We start from the raw sequence: 6267 nt of genomic DNA, 5'->3' as shown, positions 1-6267 counted from the left end.
CACTAAACCCATAGGCAAAAACTGCTCCCATTTACTTTAGAAAATCTAGTTTAGGTTTGGGCTGCGCTCAATAGCTGGCAAAGATTCTCCCTGGTAAGCAAACGTCTTCAGAAAGGCTCTTTTTAGTTTTGTGGAGACGGCTCCCCGTCATAATTTTTGAATAAACGAAGCAAAGAAAACAAAACGTCAAAAACCACAATTTATTGTCGCTGCCCTTTAAAAGGCTCTCTCTGTTCTGTCCAGCAGCGGCTCAGCGTTTACACTCGATTTCTACTTCTGGATGGCAGCACAGTAAGATATCTCTGTCATTCTCCACTGAGGAGCCAGTTGTGTTCATTTACAAGCTCTTCGCCTCCCGAACCCTGCCTGACATCACTCGCTAGTTGAACTTTACTATACCAATGTGTCGTTTACTCAAGTGTGGCGTTTTATTATCAGAAGTGCTATTAGATGAGAAAGAAGTCTCCTTGCGCTTTATAGGCCTTGGGTAAGAGTTTTAGAAGTTGGTAGAACAAAAATATGGGCATTTGTTATGCAACCACGTGAGAAACGAAGGAACAGCAAGTCGCCTGAAGGTTTAACGGAGCTATTAAATAACTCGCCATATTGTTAGTAGCCTATTTAGAGGGGCTGCACTCTTGTTTTGGAGTTTAAATTACCATTCAGGGTATGAAATGGGGATCTGGTACTTAAAGGGGGGGTATCGAGTAGCTCAAGCCCTCCCGTTATAGCCCCTAAACTGGCCTGCTTGATGTCTTCTCCTCTGGAACGGCATTGTCCCACGTTGGTGGAACGTTAGTGTTGCATTTGGGAGCTGTTTGCTGCCACTGTAAAGAGTCAGATGGGACATTCAATGAAAAACAGGCAGCGGTAATAAAATAGCAACTAAACAAGGAGCTACTGAGTAGCGTCGGCCTCCTACAGCGCTGCAGGGAGCAGAGTGCAACTCAGAAGCCCACAGCCAAACCAGAGCATGTCTACAAACGGTAAACAGATGCGTGCCATTGTATATTGCGTTTAAGAGGGTCGAAAGTGGCCATTGGGATTGTTTAATTGTTTATTCACAACCTGGCAACAATATGGAGATAATATACAAAAATATCCTGTAAATTTACAGTAAAAACTGGCAACTTGTGAACTGTAAAATAAATAAAATAAATGTCAAAGTTGTAAATAATGCAAAGATTATTGCCGTACATTTTACCCCCCCCCCCCCAAAAAAAATAATATAAAATTTTTGGCCTTTCTAAACATTTCTAAAAATTTCACATTTAATTCAATATTTTACTTGCCGTTTCTTTGTAATTAATTGTAAAATTTACCAGCAATATTTGCTAGTAAATTTGTTTCAGTGTGGTTGCCACAAATTCAGCATAAAAAAATTACTGTGATTTCTTGAGAATTTCATATATACATTTACTTTTACCTATCAATTCTTTGCGAAACGAATTTTCTATTTACAATTTTAGAATGAAACTTGCTTCTACACCAAATTAGTTTCAGTGTGGTTCAGTGTACTTTTTCACTGTATATGATATATATACTGTATAATAACAGTACATGAATAATCCTTTACTAATACCTAAATTAATTATACATTTAATTGAACTAATGATGAGTTAAGGCATGTACTAATCAAAAACTAACCTTAACTAGAGGTTAACTTGAGTCATATGACTTTGTGTTAATTAATAAACAAGCACTAATGTAGTCAGAGGGATTATTATTCACACATGAATGTCATGTAGAGGTTAGTTTTTGATGCCTTAACTCATCATTAATTCGTGTTAAAGTTATATTTGGATTTTTTGTGTACTATTATTGTAAAATGTTACCTTTTTTACAAATATTTTGGACCATGTAGCAACAATCACATGAAATAAAAAAAAATAATCATAAACGCCTTTTGCACGTCGCTCAAAGTGAAACATCCCTTACTACAAAAACTCACCATGGTTACTACTGTTTTGCTAAAATACTAAGCAATTGTTATTACTACCAAAACCTAAATAAATTAACATGGGATATTCTTTAAACAGAGTTAGACGCTTTCAGAATCTTTCTGTCATTGTTTAATTTATTTTTATGACAGTGGTGACTAATACTGAGTTACCACAGTTTTATTGTAGTAACTAGAACTGCAACTGTGGTATTTAGGCGGAAAGTATGGTTGCCAAAGTCAATTTTTCAAGAAGCTGAAAAATCTCTCCAAACCACAGTTTATGCCAAAAAGGCCACTATACGGTTATTGTAATACTGTAAAACTGTAGTAGTTTAATATGAGATGTTCTTCAAACAGAGTTTATTTTCTCATGAAAGAGGTGAGTAATAGCAAGTTACCACTGTTTTCTTTTTCATACGTTAACTCTAATATTGTATTTTTGCACAGTTTCTTTCTTAAATATGATGGTGTCTCTATATGTCCATTTGATAAGTTAATCATATCAAGACTTTATTAGGCTATGCTATATTGTGATAGTACGTCGAATGATTTATAGACGTTGATAAATTGTTGAGCATTTCATTAGCCGCACGCCTCTCAACAGCACTTAACTTACACCTCGTGCATTACATGCGCTTTCACAAATAGGCCTGTTATGCTTCGCAATTAGCGCTGAGTGAGTGTTGCACAGCTTCGGGCAAAGCGTCAGATCTGGCGGTCTCTCTGAGGCCCTTAAACCCTGCGCAGTTGTTATTGTGTTACCAAATACATGAAAGATATGAGGTCAGCGCTGCGTGTTGTGTACAGGCCCGCAGCGGCTGCCAAGCAAAACACACGTGGCTGTGCCACCGTTTAGTCCAAGCTAAGTGACGCATACAAACACGTTCCCGCCAGCGCTGTCGACTCGCATTGCTGAGGTTTTCAGCATCTCGGCTTTCAGCACCGAACTCTGTTAATTGATTCTCTGTAGAGTAATTGTGCGATATACAATTTCGGGGCGAGATGTTGGAGTAATTGGTCGTGCTGGAGCGGCTGTTGGCAGGCCGTCGCGCTTTCAGGGAAAATTTGTGTGTGAAAGTGAGAGAAAAGTATTTTATGCACTGAAATGCCCTAATCATTGTGTCGAAAATTAGCCTTAAAATGCAGAGGATGGTGCAGCTGGAAAACATTAAAATCACTGTTGGCTATTCAGGATTTATTCTTGATTGAACAGCCTTGTTTTCAGGGGTATGCGAGCACCAATGGTAGGTTAGTGTCTCTCAGATGTGGTTTTTATTATGAAGGGTGTTTATGACATGTCTTTCCACCTAAGCATGACAGGCCGCATGCCAGGAAACTCTGAACAAATGCATCCTTTGCTTTTTTCTTTCTCATTCAGTGTACAACTGAATAGCAACATGTGTGAGGCCTTAGTGTCTTCACACATGCTGCTATTCTGTCGTTCACTAGAGGCATGTTTACTATACGCAAAATGGGCATCTTTGATGAAAATTAATTTATTTACATACATTCTGTATTTTATTTTTGTAAACAAACTACCACTTAAACGCTTAGTGTCAGTTAGTTTTTTTGTGTGTGTGTTTTTGAAACATAACTTGACTTTTATGCTCACCAAGGCTACATTTATTTGATCAAAACTAAAGAAAAAACTGTAATATTGTGAAATATTATTATAATTCAAAATACTGTTTTTTTATTTGAATATATTGTAAACCATGATAAATGTGTAATATAGTATATATATATATATAAAATGTCTTTACTGCCATTTTTGGTCAATTTAATGTATCCTAGCTAAAAAATAAAGTTAAACACGTCACTGATTTGTTTTACCCTGTACCAATCTGCCCCGTGTTTCCCGAAAGCATTGTGAGTCTCAAGATTGTAGAAACCACAGGCATCAATTATCTCTACAATCAGTTTTCATTGCTTTATAGAAAATGCAACCTAGATCTTTTACACTGAAGTTGCATGGCAAAGAAATTGGATAGATATCTGATTTATTTCCACTTATGAAAGTGGCCTAGACCAGATTTAAAAATGTGACATAAATGGCACATTTAACTGTGATACGAACACATCCGTAGTCTCGATCTAGTGTGGGTCGATAAGAGGTGAAACGTCACATTTATACCAGCTCTAAAAATAATAATAAAGCCCCAGTGCCACATAGCTGAGCGGTACCCTTATATACTCACTTGGGAAACTGGGTGGACCTAAATGACCTTTGCAGTCAACTGAAACCCATAGCACTCCAAGATTCAACAAGGCATGTTGTGAGTAGCTCTAGTGTCAATACTGGCCCTGCCAAACATGCTCACCATAACTTTGGCCAACCTTACACAGCATACCGAGTTCCGAGATTTGATTTGCGAGAGAGCGTTGGAATTGTTTGCCAGTGTTTTGCTGTTTATGATGCCCTGGGGCGATTGTTTTGAGAGCTATAAAGTAATGCAAATTTAATTTGAAATCAACCAATTAAAGAAGTATTAGGGCCCGTGCTAACCTTTCTTCACCTCGCACCAACGGTTCGAGAGGGAATGTAGATTCTTGGCGTTTCTCAACCTTTCCAAGTTTCCTTTTTAGTGTGAAATATTCGAGATAGCCACGATGTTGCTCGCCTCAACCCTTCATGACTAAGAACAAAGCTATGCCATTGCTCACGACTAATTTTCCTCTTGCTCAGCTGGTGGAGATACCGAAATCACTTACTAATAAAATGTATATGTTTAATGTTGCTTTAGTGTCTGAAAACGAAAATGAATATAATGTACTATACATTTTTATGGGTTTGCAATCCATGGCTATTAATCAGTCTAGATCCTGGTCCTGGGAAAACTGTATGTTATTAAAAGTCATAGTAATACATTCAAGTTGAACACAGTGTGTAAAGATCAAAGAATAAGGATATTGATCAAAAGCAACAATAAAGTCATTTATAACGTTACAGAATATTTCTATTTCAACTAGTTGTCCTTTTTTATTTTAAATTAAAGAATCCTGAAAAAGTATCATGCTTTCCACAAAAATACTAAACAGCCAACTGTTTTCAACATTGATAAAAATAGCATAAAAATATTTCTTGAGCAGCAAATACAATGATTTCTGAAGGATCATGTGACACTGAAGACTGGCGTACTGATGCTGAAAATTCAGCTTTGCATCACAGGAATAAATTATGTTTAAACATATTAAAATACAAAACAGTCAACTTAAATTGTAATAATTTTTCACAATATTACTATTTTTTTGTCATCAAATAAATACAGCCTTTGTGAGCATAAACATTACATTCTTTAAAAAAAAAACTAAAAGAATTAGACATTCTTACCAACCTCAAACTTCTGAACAGTAGTGTATTTCCAAGTGAAACAGGATTTTCGACAAGAATGTTTTTGGCTGATCTAACGTTATCATTTGGGAATTGATTGGATTGTGAAACTGGCTCTTAAAGATTAGAAGGAATTCATAACATTATCTTAAAAGCAAACTATTGAAGAAGAAACTTTTTCAATTCGCAATTATGTCCACCAATGAATAATATTAAAATGAATAATGCAGGGTAAATAATGATTCTTTTGTAGACAATAAAGCACAGCGCTATAGCAACGCCAAGGTCATGGGTTCGATTCCCAACAAATGCATGAACTGAAAAAATGCAGAGTTGAATGCAATGTGCCTGCCAAATGCATAACTAAACGATCAAATATATCTTTAAACAGGCCTTTTTACCAATGCAACTGTAAGCAGTGAATAAAAATAAAAGGCCTTTTTGTTCATGCGAACAACATCAAGCTGCGCCGACATGTGCAATCAATTTTATAATTCACGAGTATCACATATACGACAGCACATTTAAATCAATGTTAAAGCAGCTTTGGTACAAGTTTATCCAGCTGTAGTTTGTTATGCTAATTTGTTAACACAGCTGTCAAGAACAAGATGTTCAGTGGTAACACTTGTTTGATTGTTTACATCAGCAGTGACAAAAAGAATCCATTTGAAAGCACTTCTAGAATGAAATCACCAACCTCTGAACTCAGGAAATCTTTGCTTGTGGGCACCTCCACCCTACCTCACTACGCCGTACCCCCAACTCTAGAGCCACTTTATGGTGGGGGTTTATTTTTCTAAGGCTAAACTTTACACACAGGGCAGCTAATTAGGCCTGGGTTTGTTGTTTCACCTACGTCTGTGTTACATGAGTGAAATATAATGATATGTGCTGACCCTTCAACATCGCATGTGCTGAGTTCTGCCTTTTTATGATATGTGCAACTGGACTTTATGGAGAAGGTCACAATTTTATCTGAAAATTTCATTAT

This window comes from Barbus barbus, assembly GCF_936440315.1.
Source record: "Barbus barbus genome assembly, chromosome: 25".
NCBI lineage: Eukaryota > Metazoa > Chordata > Actinopteri > Cypriniformes > Cyprinidae > Barbus > Barbus barbus.
The sequence above is the reverse complement of the archived record's forward strand: the minus strand, read 5'-3'. Positions refer to the sequence as shown.